Raw genomic sequence first — 18,357 nt, forward strand, 5'->3', positions numbered from 1 at the left:
GTGGTCAGTGGTGTGTGGAGCAGCGCCTGGAGTGGCTATAAACCACTACTAGAGTGACAGACTCTTCCACAGGTGCTGCAGATAAAATTGGTTGTCAGGGCTGTTACACAGTTGGCTCTCCCCTTGCGCTTCTGTCTTTTTTCCTGCCAACTGCTATTATATTAAAAGTGCAATATTTGTATATATTATATTTTCAATATAAGTTGTTACTGTTGAAGTTGGGATTGTCATCTGGTGTAGAGGGAGTGCACTATACTGTGGATATCCTCCTGGTGTAATAAAAGTTTTCATGTGCTTATAATTTTTGTTTATGTTGATACTTATTTTCTCCAATAAGTATTAATCTTTAGCTATCAGGTTTTTATGTATTGCACCCGTGCATGATGCTGAGATTTGTGCGTGATTAAATATGCAAATATTGTGTAATATTTCTTGGCCACAAATAGCTTTTAAAAAAAAAATATAGACCTACATGGATTAATGACCAGCGTTTCACTATAAGGGTACACTGCAGATAAATGGTTTGTTTCTACACAATAAAAATGGAACTTGGAAAGATAATGACATTCAAAGTTGCTGTGTGGGTATTTAAGCTGCTTTGTGATGAAATGAATCATAATGCCCTGTAGTTCAAAATAAATATGTTTATCAACCAAATGAGTGCTCATTCCCTTTGTAATATATACTAAATAATTACAAAGAAGCACTGTCAGTTATTAAATAAAAGTTTTTACTGTGAGGGAATTTTTTTTAAGGAAACAGTCTCTTAAGAGAATAACGTGTATTTTATTACTTTTCTGTTCATGCCCACACAAGCTTGAAATGTGCCACATAAAATTTATAAAATGATTTTGCTCTCAAATAATGTGCAAAGCAAGTTGGGAAAATAAACATGCATGTGCTGTTCTCCAGTGCTGTTTCTCTGGACTAAATTTTCACCATGGAGATGAGAAATAGGAGCTGGGTTTGTTTTCGGGTCAGAAACCCACCTCTGGAGGGGTGAACCTTCAATTGATCTGGAGACAGGATTCCTGCCCACTAAGAGCCAGTGGGGGCAGGCACAGAGGCGACTCAGATGAAGTTTGGGACTCATTTAGACTCTCAAGGCAGCCATTACTGAGGTTGTTGGTTGTCCTGTGGGAGAGACCTGCGATTGCACCAGAGGGAAGCAATGTCACAGGGGAGTTGGAGGCCTGGCACCTAGGCAGGCCCTTGCCTCCTTGATGCCGACCTGGATCTAATGCTGGAATGCTGGAGACCTCGAGGGAGAAGAGGGAGGTCCTCTTCCTGGAGGGTGGCAGGAGGAGGCCACCTCATCATGCAGCAACGACACCTCTCTGTTCAGCATCATCACCCTCCACCTCTTCCTCCTCCTCTCTCACCTCCTGAACTTCCTCCGATGAGCTGTCTCCTTCCAGGACCTCATTGTCCTCAAGGTCTACACCTCTCTTGAGGGCCATGTTATGGAGAGAACAGCAGACCACCAAAATGCCTTGAGACCCTTGCAGAAGGGTATTGAAGGGCACCACCTGATCGGTCTGGGTACCAGAATTGCATCTTCAGAAGCCCAATGGCCCGCTCAATAGCTTTCCTATTGAGCACGTGACATTGCTTGTATTGCCTCTGTGCCTCCATCTGGAGTTCCTGTAGAGGGGTCAGTATCCATGTCTTCAAGGGATATCCCTTGTCTCCTAGGATCCATCTACGCACTTTGAGTGTTGGAGTGAAGATCTGAGGCAGACTGGACTGGCGGAGGATGAAGGAGTCATGGCAGCTTACAGGAAAGCGAGTACACACATGGTGGAATCTCTTGTTATGGTCTCAGAGCAGTTGGATATTGAGGGAGGGGAAGCACTTCCTGTTGATGAATCTCAAAGGCCAGTCACTGGGTGCCTTGATAGCCACGGGTGCAATTGATGATGTCCTGCACCTGGGGGAATCCAGCAATGGAGGTGGAACTCAATGCCCTCTGTTCCTGCAAGGCTGTGCCCATTGTCAAATGAATGTGCTGTCCAGCTCAAGGAAAAAGGGTGTCATTGACCAGTGAGATGCAATGGTGTGCAGCTGTTTGTGAGATGCCTGCAAGGTCTGCAGCTGATCCTTGGGAAGCTAGAAGCGAAGATGTTCAAGGTCATTGTGATTTTGACAGCTACTGGCAGGGCATGGCAGCCAGTGCTGCGAGGTGTGAGTTTTTTGGCGATGAGGGCACAGACATCCATGACCATCTGCCTGGAGAGTCGCAGTCATCTGTGGCACTGGTTCTCTGTCATCTCCAGGTAGCTTTATCTTCGGCGGTCAATCCTTTGTTGAGAGAATGGTCTCTGTTGCCTTCCTGCCCCTCTTCTCCCATGCCTGGGGTTTCTCCCCTTTCTGTGAAGGGTGTTGAACCTCATTGCCACTGGGCTCAAAATCTGAAATTCGTGCCCCCAGTGCCAGCTGTATCCTTCCTTTTGGGCAAGCGGCAGTCCTATTGTGATTGGCAACCTTGCCCCCTGCTCTTCTGCCCCATGATGCCAGGGGTGACCATCCCATTTGATGACTGGGGGTTAAGTAACCACTCTCCCTGCCACCTGTGCAGCACCAAGGGCACCCACTTAGCAGTGCTGAGTTCCCCTTTGCTGCACTGACCCTCTTATGGGACCAGGGTGATGCCCTTGGGCAACCTTGACTGGCTCCCCTACTGTGTGCCTGCACCCCCCCTCCCCCTTCAGCTGTTCAGCTACTGACAGCTTCTAAAACCCGTTCGCCCATTTAAATATTTCACCCTCCCCCGCCCCCCCCCCTCAACCTTCAACAAGCTCTTAATGAGCTTTTTAACTAGTTTAACTGCCCTCATTTGGGAGGAGAGCGGCATTCCTGTGATTATTACTGGTGACGGGATAGATGTCTTGAAATTGACATACCGCCTGGTGCTGGTATTTTCGGGCCCCCCCCCCCTGTTCCCAACTTCGCGGGTTGGGGGTGTGGGGTTGTTGGTGGTTGGTGCAGCCAGAGAATTCAGCCCTCTTTCTCTGTCCATTGTTGCAGCACAAGACAAACGAGACATTTGTCATGCAGTGCACTCGCTGGCAGCTCCTCAAAGCCGAAACCAGCTTGTCATGCCTGGACTTGAATAATCTGGCCCCAACTTCATTTCTTTTCTTCGGAGACCGGCCCCTCATGCCTGGTGACAGACATAGTTTGTACACTTTTACTCAATATGAAAAAAATACATAGCATGTAAAGCAGTGCTCAAAATTTGTAATTTTGAAAATGCAGTTAAACACACTGGCCACAGAAATTCCAATTGATAAATTGCTTCCCTAAACTTGTAGTTTGCTCTTCAGCGTGAACTTTGTCACGCATCAATGACCCAGGGTACACTGGAAGTCAGCAGTAGGTTAGCCAACTGCCACTGGCACATAAGTGGACCCCAAATGGATTAAAGCAGTACAGTAAAATGAATCCCACAGGTCCTGTAAATATAAGGCACCCTGGAGTGATTTTGAGGCAGTAATCTAATCTGATTAGATAGCCAGATAATTTATAAATAGCTCAAACTTTGTTCTACTGTTGCTCACCAGTTGAATTGCTTGATTTTAAGATTGTCTGTTTTGTATTCAGAGACACATTTTTTTGCAGGGTGGGGGGATGGGCAGTGAATTTTGGTGTTTGAAGCAAAGACAGTCTTTTGGGGAGATAATGCTCCTGCTTTTCACCCCTGGTGTCAGTATACAGAACTGTTAAATCAGACGTAGCGCAGGCTGTTTGCAGGGTAAATGTTGTTTTATCTGGCTTCAAAAAAAATGTAGAATCATATAGCACAGAAGGCTCTTTTTTCCAAAAATATACTTTATTCATAAAATTTGCAAAAAAAAATGCATAACAAAACAGTTCAAATTTGACATTTCAGAAAATGCAGTAGAGATCCGATTCCTTCGATACAGAACATGAGGTGCCCCACAACTCTTACCATTCCATTTTATATGCAATGTACATTTGCATTACACAGCAGTAACATATTTTGGTGCAGACAGCCCGAGGGGTTTTGCACGGGTTCCTGGCCCTCAATATACTATGGTGGGAGGAACTTGCACAGTGCATTCAGCCTTTGTGGCGTCTGCCCCAAGCTTTAATGTGTCCCTCAGCATGTAGTCCTGGACCTTCGAATGTGCCAGTCTGCAACACTCGGTTGTGGTCAACTCTTTGCGCTGGAAGACCAGCAAGTTTCAGGCAGACCAAAGAGCATCTTTCACCGAGTTGTTAGTCCTCCAGCAGCAGTTGATGTTTATCTCAGTGTGCATCCCTGGGAACAGACCGTAGAGCACAGACTCCTGTGTTACCGAGCTGCTTGGGATGAACCTCGACAAAAACCACTGCATCTCTTTCCAGATCTGCTTTGCAAAGGCACATTCCAGAAGGAGGTGGACGACGGTCTCTTCCCACCACAACCACCTCGAGGGCGGTGTGCGGCGGTAGTGAGACTCCAGGCGTGCAGGAAGGATCTGACAGGGAGGGCCCTTCTCACCACCAGCCAAGTTTTGGTGCTTGATTGAAAGTTCTGGTGATGAGGCATTCTGCCAAGTGACATTGGGGAGCCATCTGACAGGATCCACCATCTCCTTTTCCCATAGGGCCTTGAGGACATTCCGTGCAGACCACTGCCCGATGGATTGGTGATCAAAGGTGTTTTTCTGCACAAACTTTTCCACGAAGGATAGTGGGTACGGCACAGTACAACTGGATGGATAATATTTAAGGAGCGTGTGCATGAATTAAAACAATTATTCATTCTTGTCTGGCGCAAAAATAAAACTGGAAAAGTGGCTGAACTGTGGCAGACAAAATAAATTAGGGATAGTATTCGATCCAAAGAGGAGGCCTATAAAATTGCCAGAAAAAGCAGCAAGTCTGAGGATTGGGAGCAGTTTAGAATTCAGCAAAGGAGGACAAAGAGGTTGATTAAGCAGGGGAAAATAGAGTACGAGAGTAAACTTGCGGAGAGCATAAAAACTGACTGTAAAAGATCACCCCCCTCAAATCTAAATCGGGGGACATAATCACTGACCAACGCAAACAGATGGACCGCTGGGTTGAGCACTACCTAGAACTGTACTCCAGGGAGAATGCTGTCACTGAGACTGCCCTCAATGCAGCCCAGCCTCTACCAGTCATGGATGAGCTGGACATACAGCCAACCAAATCGGAACTCAGTGATGCCATTGATTCCCTAGCCAGCGGAAAAGCCCCTGGGAAGGACAGCATTACCCCTGAAATAATCAAGAGTGCCAAGCCTGCTATACTCTCAGCACTACATGAACTGCTATGCCTGTGCTGGGACGAGGGAGCAGTACCCCAGGACATGCGCGATGCCAACATCATCACCCTCTATAAAAACAAAGGTGACCGCGGTGACTGCAACAACTACCGTGGAATCTCCCTGCTCAGCATAGTGGGGAAAGTCTTTGCTCGAGTCGCTCTGAATAGGCTCCAGAAGCTGGCCGAGCGCGTCTACCCTGAGGCACAGTGTGGCTTTCGTGCAGAGAGATCGACTATTGACATGCTGTTCTCCCTTCGTCAGATACAGGAGAAATGCCGTGAACAACAGATGCCCCTCTACATTGCTTTCATTGATCTCACCAAAGCCTTTGACCTCGTCAGCAGACGTGGTCTCTTCAGACTACTAGAAAAGATCGGATGTCCACCAAAGCTACTAAGTATCATCACCTCATTCCATGACAATATGAAAGGCACAATTCAACATGGTGGCTCCTCATCAGAGCCCTTTCCTATCCTGAGTGGTGTGAAACAGGGCTGTGTTCTCGCACCCACACTTTTTGGGATTTTCTTCTCCCTGCTGCTTTCACATGCGTTCAAATCCTCTGAAGAAGGAATTTTCCTCCACACAAGATCAGGGGGCAGGTTGTTCAACCTTGCCCGTCTAAGAGCGAAGTCCAAAGTACGGAAAGTCCTCATCAGAGAACTCCTCTTTGCTGACGATGCTGCTTTAACATCTCACACTGAAGAATGCCTGCAGAGTCTCATCGACAGGTTTGCGTCTGCCTGCAATGAATTTGGCCTAACCATCAGCCTCAAGAAAACGAACATCATGGGGCAGGATGTCAGAAATGCTCCATCCATCAATATTGGCGACCACGCTCTGGAAGTGGTTCAAGAGTTCACCTACCTAGGCTCAACTATCACCAGTAACCTGTCTCTAGATGCAGAAATCAACAAGCGCATGGGTAAGGCTTCCACTGCTATGTTCAGACTGGCCAAGAGAGTGTGGGAAAATGGCGCACTGACACGGAACACAAAAGTCCGAGTGTATCAGGCCTGTGTCCTCAGTACCTTGCTCTACGGCAGCGAGGCCTGGACAACGTATGCCAGCCAAGAGCGACGTCTCAATTCATTCCATCTTCGCTGCCTTCGGAGAATACTTGGCATCAGGTGGCAGGACTATATCTCCAACACAGAAGTCCTTGAAGCGGCCAACATCCCCAGCTTATACACACTACTGAGTCAGCGGCGCTTGAGATGGCTTGGCCATGTGAGCCGCATGGAAGATGGCAGGATCCCCAAAGACACATTGTACAGCGAGCTCGCCACTGGTATCAGACCCACCGGCCGTCCATGTCTCCGTTATAAAGACGTCTGCAAACGCGACATGAAATCCTGTGACATTGATCACAAGTCGTGGGAGTCAGTTGCCAGCATTCGCCAGAGCTGGCGGGCAGCCATAAAGACAGGGCTAAATTGTGGCGAGTCGAAGAGACTTAGTAGTTGGCAGGAAAAAAGACAGAGGCGCAAGGGGAGAGCCAACTGTGCAACAGCCCCAACAAACAAATTTCTCTGCAGCACCTGTGGAAGAGCCTGTCACTCCAGAATTGGCCTTTATAGCCACTCCAGGCGCTGCTTCACAAACCACTGACCACCTCCAGGCGCGTATCCATTGTCTCTCGAGATAAGGAGGCCCAAAAGAGGAAGAAAAGCTTCTATAAATATGTGAAGAGAAAAAGATTAGTGAAGATAAATGTAGGTCCCTTACAGTCAGAAACGGGGGAAATTATAATGGGGAACAAAGAAATGGCAGAACAATTAACAAATATTTCGGTTCTGTCTGCACAAAGGAGGACACAAATAACCTCCCAGAAAGGTTAGGGAATCAAGACTCTAATGAGAGGGAGGAACTGAGGGAAATCAGTATTAATAAAAAAATAGAGCGAGGGAAATTAATGGGGTTAAAGGCTGACAAATCCCCAGGGCCTGATAATCTACATCCCAGAGTACTAAAGGAAGTGGCTCTGGAAATAATGGATGCATTGGTGGTCATCTTCCAAAATTCTATAGACTCTGGAGCAGTTCCTATAGATTGGAGGGTGGCAAATGTGACCCCACTATTTAAAAAAAGGAGGGAGAGAAAAAACAGGGAATTACTGACCAGTTAGCCTAACATCAGTAATGGGGAAAATGCTAGAGTCTATTATAAAGGATGTGATAGCAGAACACCTGTAAAGCATAAATGGGATTGGACAAAGTCAGCATGGGTTTACGAAAGGGAACTCATGCTTAACAAATCTACTGGAGTTTATTTGAGGATGTAACTAGTAGAATTGATAAGGGAGAACCAGTGGATGTGGTGTATTTGGATTTTCAGAAGGCTTTTGATAAGAGGTTAGTGTGCAAAATTAAAGCACATGGGATTGAGAATTGGTTGAAAGACAGGAAACGGAGAGTAGGAATAAATGGGTCTTTTTCCGGGTGGCAGGCAGTGACTAGTGGGGTACCGCAGGGATCAGTGCTTGGGCCCCAGCTATTCACAATATATATTAATGACTTGGGTTTTCCCCAGTACCCAAAAATACCTCGAGAGTCGGCTGTCTTGTACAAATGAGTGATCTTTATTTCTGAGAATGCAAGGAGAAACCCTACTCTCACGAATGATTGTAGGGATTCTGCTACTACATTGTTCCAGTAGTCATTTTATACAGTTTACAGGAGGTTTACTTGATGAACTGTTTCTTGATTACATCATCTCCCATCTATAGCCTTCCCTGATCTCATGCTGCCTTGGTTATATTATTCACCTTGTCAACCTCTTGATTACGCTATTCATAGGATTATTAGGCGCTTCATAGGATTCGGGTGTCTCCCTCCTGAGCTCGTTACCTTCTGATTAGGTATTCATATAATTCATGTATCTAGCAGGCAAGCTTTCTCAAGTTACAGGGACCTAAGTTACACCAAGTATCCCATGGTTCCGTATGCCAGTCTCCCTACACACACCTTCCAGTTTTTGGCACATGCCCCGGCCCCTCTGAACCATATCATCAGTACCTTCAGGTAGTCTGACCTGACGGTGAAGGGGACAAAGGATTGGTCAGTGCTGTTCCCAAAGAACACGGCTTCGCTCTTTCCGTGATTTACTTTGGCTCCCAAGGCCAGTTCGAACTGGTCGCAGGTGCTCATCAGCTTGCGAACGGACAGCGGATCCGAGCAGAAGACGGCGACGTTGTCCATGTACAGGGAGGTTTTAACCTGAGTGCCTCCACTGCCTGGGATTGTCACCCCTCTTATGCCCACAGCCTTCCTAATGGACTCAGCAAAAGGTTTGTTTGCTGTATTGAACAAGCCAGGGGAGAGAGGACAGCCCTGTATGACTCGAGATTTGGTTGGGAAGCTTTCTGATTCCCACCCATTAATTGAAACTGTGCTACTCTTGTTTGTGTAGAGCAGTTCGATCCAATTGCGGATTCTCTCCTCAAACCCCATTTTGGAGAGCACGTCCATCATGTAGGTGTGCGATATCCTGTTGAGAGTTAGCTGTTTGTCCAGATTGTCCCATGTACTGTCAAGATGAAATTTATTAAACTTAAACTTAAACTCTAATACGGTTCACTCCTACGGATATATGACGTGTCCACGCTAGCATGCTCATGCGATATACACATGCAAATAGGGACAGAAAAGAGCAGAAGAAAAGATAAGTAAAACAGTTTGAGGCAATATCTTTCTCGAGCTCGCTGTAGTCCTTGATTGAAGATATGGTCTTGCGTTTCGTTGGGGCCCAGTATTCGTCTTAAACCTTGTTTATTTGGGAAACCTTTCTCTCTTTGCGTTTTACTGTTTTCACAAGATTCAGTTCTGTGGGAAAGAGATGGAGGCAGGCAGACCGGAGAGGGGATGTTCTCAGTCCATGAGCACACGGCGTTCTCTGTCTTCAAAATCCTTTGTTGGAAGTTCAAGTTCTCTGCAACAGCCAGTTAGTCATGTGACTGAAACTGGTCTGACCACTTCCTTGTATTGGGGAAGCAACTGCTGTGTCCCCATTGTTTCAACATTATCTGGTACTATGCAAATGTCCTTCCAGTCAGGGCTTGCAATTTTTAAGTTTTTGTTCATTTATCGAAATACTGTGTGCCTCAATCTTGGCAGGTGGGGGGTTTGCTGGACACTACACTGCGCACCATCTGCAGGGTTGCTGATGACGTCGTGAAGGTTGGCATCTTTTACTGTTTCCATCAGGAATATGGACATGGTGTCCAGTTTGCTGACGTCTCTGCTGGATTGTCCAGCTGCATTGATGATGCAGTTGAAGTCACTGCGGTTATTCAGCTCATTGAGCCTGTGCTGGCTTTCTGAAAGAGCTACCAATTAGTCCCACTCGCCTATTCTTGCCCAATAGCCCTGCAGATTTCCTTCTTTTAAGGATGTATCAAATTTCCTTTTGAAAGTTACTATTGTGCCTTTAAGTTCAGTGTCCTGCAGCAGTGTGAATTTTTGAAATGTATCAAGCTAAGAAGAGCAAGGAGAGGACACGAGAAGTCATTGGCGGATAGGATCAAGGAAAACCCTAAGGCTTTCTATAGGTATATCAGGAATAAAAGAATGACGAGTTAGATTAGGGCCAATCAAGGATAGTAGTGGGACGTTGTGTGTGGAATCAGAGGAGATAGGGGAAGCGTTAAATTAATATTTTTCGTCAGTATTTACAGTAGAGAAAGAAAATGTTGTCGAGGAGAATACTGAGATTCAGACTACTGGGCTAGATGGGATTGAGGTTCACAAGGAGGAGGTGTTAGCAATTTTGGAAAGTGTGAAAATAGATAAGTCCCCTGGGCCAGATGGGATTTATCCTAGGATTCTCTGGGAAGCCAGGGAGGAGATTGCAGAGCCTTTGTCCTTGATCTTTATGTCGTCATTGTCGACAGGAATAGTGCCGGAAGACTGGAGGATAGCAAATGTTGTCCCTTTGTTCAAGAAGGGGTGTAGAGACAGCCCTGGTAATTATAGACCTGTGAGCCTTACTTCGGTTGTGGGTAAAATGTTGGAAAAGGTTATAAGAGACAGGATTTATAATCATCTTGAAAAGAATAAGTTCATTAGCGATAGTCAGCACGGTTTTGTGAAGGGTAGGTCGTGCCTCACAAACCTTATTGAGTTTTTCGAGAAGGTGACCAAACAGGTGGATGAGGGTAAAGCCGTGGATGTGGTGTATATGGATTTCAGTCAGGCGTTTGATAAGGTTCCCCACGGTAGGCTATTGCAGAAAATACGGAAGTATGGGGTTGAAGGTGATTTAGAGCTTTGGATCAGAAATTGGCTAGCTGAAAGAAGACAGAGGGTGGTGGTTGATGGCAAATGTTCATCCTGGAGTTTAGTTACTAGTGGTGTACCGCAAGGATCTGTTTTGGGGCCACTGCTGTTTGTCATTTTTATAAATGACCTGGAAGAGGGTGTAGAAGGGTGGGTTAGTAAATTTGCGGATGACACTAAGGTCGGTGGAGTTGTGGATAGTGCCGAAGGATGTTGTAGGTTACAGAGGGATATAGATAGGCTGCAGAGCTGGGCTGAGAGATGGCAAATGGAGTTTAATGCGGAAAAGTGTGAGGTGATTCACTTTGGAAGGAGTAACAGGAATGCAGAGTATTGGGCTAATGGGAAGATTCTTGGTAGTGTAGATGAACAGAGAGATCTTGGTGTCGAGGTACATAAATCCCTGAAGGTTGCTACCCAGGTTAATAGGGCTGTTAAGAAGGCATATGGTGTGTTAGCTTTTATTAGTAGGGGGATCGAGTTTCAGAGCCACGAGGTCATGCTGCAGCTGTACAAAACTCTGGTGAGACCGCACCTGGAGTATTGCGTGCAGTTCTGGTCACCGCATTATAGGAAGGATGTGGAAGCTTTGGAAAGGGTGCAGAGGAGATTTACTAGGATGTTGCCTGGTATGGAGGGAAGGTCTTACGAGGAAAGGCTGAGGGACTTGAGGTTGTTTTCGTTGGAGAGAAGGAGAAGGAGGAGAGGTGACTTAATAGAGACATATAAGATAATCAGAGGGTTAGATAGGGTGGATAGTGAGAGTCTTTTTCCTCGGATGGTGATGGCAAACACGAGGGGACATAGCTTTAAGTTGAGGGGTGATAGATATAGGACAGATGTCAGAGGTAGTTTCTTTACTCAGAGAGTAGTAGGGGCGTGGAACGCCCTGCCTGCAACAGTAGTAGACTCGCCAACTTTAAGGGCATTTAAATGGTCATTGGATAGACATATGGATGAAAATGGAATAGTGTAGGTCAGATGGTTTCACAGGTCGGCGCAACATCGAGGGCCGAAGGGCCTGTACTGCGCTGTAAGAAAGAAAAAAAAAGTCAAAATGTTTTGGGGATAGAGGGGTCGCGGTCTCCAAACTCCCCATGAAAGTAAATCTTGTGTCTTCAAGATTTGCATCCCTTTCAAATTTTCATAAACTGAAAGAACATTGGGTCAATCAAAGGTACACATTTGCATTGTAATTACTTGCTTTCAGTGTCAGAGCTTTCTGATTGTCAGCTTTGGGAGCCGTTGGCCAACTTTTGTTAGTTTTCTAGGTTGGTGTGCCACCCAAAATGCATAATACCTGATTTTTGCTGCTTCTATTTCTAAGGGGAAGAAACATCCCACAACACAGTAGATGTGCTGCGTGATATATTATTATCACATATTATTAACACTCAATGAGCAGCTACTTGTAGGAAAGTCTACATCAGCCCAGTGGGAGTCATTCAAAGAGGAAATAGAGAGTTCAGAGCCAACATGTTCCCGTTAAGGTGAAGGGTAGGATCAACAAGTCCAGCGAACCCTGATGTCAAGGGATATAGAGGATTGGATAAGGGAAAAAAAAGGAGGCTTATGGCAGATTCAGACTACTGAAAACAGCAGAGGCACTAGAGGAGTATAGAAAGTGTAGGGGGGTGCTTCAAAAAGTAATTAGGAGAGCAAAGAGGGGGCATGAAAAACACTGTCGGACAAGATAAAGGAAAATCCCAAGGTGTTTTATAAGTATATTAAGGACAAGAGGATAACCAGGGAAAGAGTAGGGCCCCATTAAGGACCAAAGTGGCAATCTGTGTGTGGAGCTGGAGTACACAGGTGAGGTTTTAAATGATTACTTTTCATCTGTGTTCACTATGGAGAAGGATGATGTAGGTGTAGGAATCAGGGAGGAGGATTGTGATATCCTTGAACATATTAGCATTGAAAGGGAGGAAGTATTAGCTGTTTTTTCTTCTTTTTTTTTCTTTTGGGCCTCCTTATCTCGAGAGACAATGGATACGCGCCTGGAGGTGGTCAGTGGTTTGTGAAGCAGCGCCTGGAGTGGCTATAAAGGCCAATTCTAGAGTGACAGGCTCTTCCACAGGTGCTGCAGAGAAATTTGTTTGTCGGGGCTGTTGCACAGTTGGCTCTCCCCTTGCGCCTCTGTCTTTTTTCCTGCCAACTACTAAGTCCCTTCGACTCGCCACATTTTAGCCCTGTCTTTATGGCTGCCCGCCAGCTCTGGCGAACTCTGGCAACTGACTCCCACGACTTGTGATCAATGTCACAGGATTTCATGTCGCATTTGCAGACGTCTTTAAAGCGGAGACGTGGATGGCCGGTGGGTCTGATATCAGTGGCGAGCTCGCTGTACAATGTGTCTTTGGGGATCCTGCCATCTTCCTGTTTTAGTGGGCTTAAAAGTGGATAAAACCCCAGGCCCAGATGAACTGTATCCCAGGCTGTTATGTGAGGCAAGGGAGGAGATAGCAGGGGCTCTGACACAAATTTTCAAATCCTCTCTGGCCACAGGAGCGATACCAGAGGACTGGAGGACAGTGAATGTGGTACCATTATTCAAGAAGGATAGCAGGGATAAACCAGGTAATTACAGGCCGGTGAGTTGAACATCAGTGGCAGGGAAACTATTGGAAAAAATTCTGAGGAACAGGATTACTCTCCACTGGGAGAGGCAGGGATTAATCAGGGATAATCAGCATGGCTTTGTCAGGGGGAGATTGTGTCTGTCTAACTTGGTTGAATTTTTCGAGGCGGTGACAAGATGTGTAGATAAGGGTAAAGCAGTTGATGTAGTCTACACGGACGTCAGTAAGGCTTTTGATAAGGTCAGCATGGGAGATTGGTTAAGAAAGTAGGAGCCCATGGGATCCAGGGCAGTTTGTCAAATTGGATCCAAAATTGGCTTAATGGCAGGAGGCAGAGGGTGATGGTCGAGGGTTGTTTTTGCGAGTGGTAGCCTGTGATCAGTGGTGTACTGTAGGGATCGGTGCTGGGGCCCTTGCTGTTTGTAGTGTACATTAATGACTTAAACGTGAATATAGGAGGTATGGTCAGTAAGTTTGCAGATGACACGAAAATTGGTGGTGTCGTAAATAGTGAGGAGGAAAACCTTAGGTTGCAGGACGATATAGATGGGCTGGTAAGATGGGTGGAGCAGTGGCAAATGGAATTCAATCCTGAGAGGTGTGAGGTGATGCATTTTAGGAGGACTAACAAGGCAAGGGAATATACAATGGATGGTAGGACCCTAGGAAGTACAGAGGGTCAGAGGGACCTTGTTGTACTTGTCCATAGATCACTGACGGCAGCAGCACAGTTCGATAAGGTGGTTAGGAAGGCATATGGGATACTTGCCTTTATTAGCTGAGGCAAAGAATATAAGAGCATGGAGGTTATGATGGAGCTGTATAAAACGCTAGTTAGGTCACAGCTGGAGTACTGTGTACAGTTCTAAGCACCACATTATAGGAAGGGTGTGATTGCACAGGAGTGAGTGCAGAGGAGATTCACCAGGATGTTGCCTGGGCTGGAGCATTTCAGCTATGAAGAGAGACTGGATAGGCTAGGGTTGTTTTCCTTAGAACAGAGAAGGCTGAGGGTGGACCTGATTGAGGTATACAAAATTATGAGGGGCATTGATAGGATAGCTAGAAAGAAACTTTTTCCCTTAGCGGAGGGGGTCAGTAACCAGGGGGCATAGATTTAAGGTAAGGGGCAGGAGGTTTAGAGGGGATTTGAGGAAAAACGTTTTCACCCAGAGGGTGGTTGGAATCTGGAATGCACTGCCTGAAGAGCTGGTAGAGGCAGGAACCCTCACAACATTTAAGAAGGGGCGGCACAGTGGTTAGCACTGCAGCCTCACAGCTCCAGCGACCTGGGTTCAATTCTGGGCACTGCCTGTGCGGAGTTTGCAAGTTCTCCCTGTGACCGCGTGGGTTTTCGTCGGGTGCTCCGGTTTCCTCCCACCGCCAAAGACTTGCAAGTGATAGGTAAATTGGCCATTGTAAATTGCCCCTAGTGTAGGTAGGTGGTAGGGAATATGGGATTACTGTAGGGTTAGTATAAATGGGTGGTTGTTGGTCGGCACAGACTCGGTGGGCCGAAGGGCCTGTTTCAGTGCTGTATCTCTAAAAATAATTTTTAAAAAGTATTTAGATGAGCACTTGAAACGCCATAGCATACAAGGCTACGGGCCAAGTGCTGGAAAATGGGATTAGAATAGATAGGTGCTTGATGGCCGGCACAGACATGATGGGCCGAAGGCCCTGTTTCTGTGCTGTATAACTCTATGACTATTATTGAGCCACTAAGACTGGGAAGCAGCCAAGCCTGGTTCCTGAGTTAGTTGATCCAAGCCAGATTGACACACAGCAAGTTTCAGCAAACTTGGAGAGGGATCATGGAAATTCCTCCATGATTTCCATTTCTGCCTCTTAAGATGCCTGCTGGAAGTGGAGCATGTGTGAAGAATGAATGGGAATGAATTCAGGCTTGGCTATGTCGGACGGGTAGTCAGGTCACTAGATAATGGAAGGAACTAGATAATGAAGTCAGCGTGACTAAGGGAAAGAGTAGGCAGGGAGCAGATGATGAATGCAAAGGGACTGGTGGTCTGAGGTGCATTTGTTTTAATGCAAGAAGTGTAGTAGGTAAGGCAGATGAACTTAGGGCTTGGATTAGTACCTGGGAGTATGATATTGCTATTACTGAGACTTGGTTAAGGGAAGGGCATGATTGGCAACTAAATATCCCAGGATATCGATGCTTCAGGCGGGATAGAGAGGGAGGTAAAAGGGGTGGAGGAGTTGCATAACTGGTCAAAGAGGATATCACAGCTGTGCTGAAGGAAGGCACTATGGAGGACTCGAGCTGTGAGGCAATATGGGCAGAACTCAGAAATAGGAAGGGTGCTGTAACAATGTTGGGGCTGTACTACAGGCCTCCCAACAGCGAGCGTGAGATAGAGGTACAAATATGTAAACAGATTATGGAAAGATGTAGGAGCAACAGGGTGGTGGTGATAGGAGATTTTAATTTTCCCAACATTGACTGGGATTCACTTAGTGTTAGAGGTCTAGATGGAGCAGAATTTGTAAGGAGCATCCAGGAGGGTTTTCTAGAGCAGTATGTAAATAGTCCAACTCGGGAAGGGGCCATACTGGACCTGGTGTTGGGGAATGAGCCCGGCCAGGTGGTTGAAGTTTCAGTAGGGGACTACTTTGGGAATAGTGATCACAATTCCGTAAGTTTTAGAATACTCATGGACAAAGACGAGAGTGGTCCTAAAGGAAGAGTGCTAAATTGGGGGAAGGCCAACTATACCAAAATTCGGCAGGAGCTGGGGAATGTAGATTGGGAGCAGCTGTTTGAAGATAAATCCACATTTGATATGTGGGAGGCTTTTAAGGAGAGGTTGATTAGCGTGCAGGAGAGACATGTTCCTGTGAAAATGAGGGATAGAAATGGCAAGATTAGGGAACCATGGATGACAGGTAAAATTGTGAGACTAGCTAAGAGGAAAAAGGAAGCATACATAAGGTCTAGGCGGCTGAACAAAGACGAAGCTTTGGAAGAATATCGGGAATGTAGGACCAATCTGAAACAAGGAATTAAGAGGGCTAAAAGGGGTCATGAAATATCTTTAGCAAACAGGGTTAAGGAAAATCCCAAAGCCTTTTATTCATATATAAGGAGCAAGAGGGTAACTAGAGAAAGGATTGGCCCACTCAAGGACAAAGGAGGAAAGTTATGCGTGGAGTCAGAGAAAATGGGTGAGATTCTAAACGAGTACTTTGCATCGGTATTCACTGAGGAGAGGGACATGACGGATGTTGAGGTTAGGGACAGATGTTTGATTACTCTAGGTCGAGTCGGCATAAGGAGGGAGGAAGTGTTGGGTATTCTAAAAGGCATTAAGGTGGACAAGTCCCCAGGTCCGGATGGGATCTATCCCAGGTTACTGAGGGAAGCGAGAGAGGAAATAGCTGGGGCCTTAACAGATATCTTTGCAGCATCCTTAAACACGGGTGAGGTCCCGGAGGACTGGAGAATTGCTAATGTTGTCCCCTTGGTTAAGAAGGGTAGCAGGGATAATCCAGGTAATTATAGACTGGTGAGCCTGACGTCAGTGGTAGGGAAGCTGCTGGAGAAGATACTGAGGGATAGGATCTATTCCCATTTGGAAGAAAATGGGCTTATCAGTGATAGGCAACATGGTTTTGTGCAGGGAAGGTCATGTCTTACCAACTTAATAGATTTCTTTGAGGAAGTGACAAAGTTGATTGATGAGGGAAGGGCTGTAGATGTCATATACATGGACTTCAGTAAGGCGTTTGATAAGGTTCCCCATGGTAGGCTGATGGAGAAAGTGAAGTCGCATGGGATCCAGGGTGTACTAGCTAGATGGATAAAGAACTGGCTGGGCAACAGGAGACAGAGAGTAGCAGTGGAAGGGAGTTTCTCAAAATGGAGACGTGTGACCAGTGGTGTTCCACAGGGATCCGTGCTGGGACCACTGTTGTTTGTGATATACATAAATGATTTGGAGGAAAGTATAGGTGGTCTGATTAGCAAGTTTGCAGACGACACTAAGATTGGTGGAGTAGCAGATAGTGAAGGGGACTGTCAGAGAATACAGCAGAATATAGATAGATTGGAGAGTTGGGCAGAGAAATGGCAGATGGAGTTCAATCAGGGTAAATGCGAGGTGATGCATTTTGGAAGATCCAATTCAAGAGTGAACTATACAGTAAATGGAAAAGTCCTGGGGAAAATTGATGTACAGAGAGATTTGGGTGTTCAGGTCCATTGTTCCCTGAAGGTGGCAATGCAGGTAAATAGAGTGGTCAAGAAGGCATACGACATGCTTTCCTTCATCGGACGGGGTATTGAGTACAAGAGTTGGCAGGTCATGTTACCATTGTCTAGGACTTTGGTTCGGCCACATTTGGAATACTGCGTGCAGTTCTGGTCGCCACATTACCAAAAGGATGTGGATGCTTTGGAGAGGGTGCAGAGGAGGTTCACCAGGATGTTGCCTGGTATGGAGGGCGCTAGCTATGAAGAGAGGTCGAGTAGATTAGGATTATTTTCATTGAAAAGGCGGAGGTTGAGGGGGGACCTGATTGAGGTGTACAAAATCATGAGAGGTATAGACAGGGTGGATAGCAAGAAGCTTTTTCCCAGAGTGGGGGATTCAAATACTAGGGATCACGAGTTCAAAGTGAGAGGGGAAAAGTTTTGGGGGGATATGCGTGGAAAGTTCTTTCCGCAGAGGGTGGTGGGTGCCTGGAACGCGTTGCCAGCGGAGGTGGTAGATGCGAACACGATAGCGTCTTTTAACATGTATCTAGACAGATACATGAATGGGCAGGAAGCAAAGAGATACAGACCCTGAGAAAATAGGCGACATGTTTAGGTAGAGGATCTGGATCGGCGCTGGCTTGGAGGGCCGAAGGAAGGGCCTGTTCCTGTGCTGTAATTTTCTTTGTTCTTTTTTTGTCACCCATGGACCCTCGATGTCAGCTGCTTGCACAGAGAATGACCACTTGGAAGGTATTGCATTGTCACTGGTGCCCATAGAACTGTAACTCAGCATGTGTAACAAGTTTTAGGTTGGTAGGGGTTAGCGGAGGAAGATGGGGTTGGGGGATGCATGGAAGCGAATCAACTTCCCTTCAGCCTAATGCTACTTCCCTTTTGTCCAATTGTCCTCTTACATCCAAGTAGCAATTATATCAAGTATCAGCGGACTGCTCACAGGGGGATCACCTTCAGCTTGATCCA

The 18,357-nt window shown here is 46.3% G+C and overlaps 1 protein-coding gene across 7 annotated transcripts in view; it reads left to right on the forward strand.

Moving 5' to 3' along the window:
- cgnl1 (cingulin-like 1) overlaps window positions 1–18,357 on the forward strand; it is a 150,209-nt gene that overhangs the window by 20,902 nt on the left and 110,950 nt on the right. The gene's annotated exons all lie outside the window — the stretch shown is intronic.

This window comes from Heterodontus francisci, chromosome 38 (assembly GCF_036365525.1).
Source record: "Heterodontus francisci isolate sHetFra1 chromosome 38, sHetFra1.hap1, whole genome shotgun sequence".
Taxonomy (NCBI): domain Eukaryota; kingdom Metazoa; phylum Chordata; class Chondrichthyes; order Heterodontiformes; family Heterodontidae; genus Heterodontus; species Heterodontus francisci.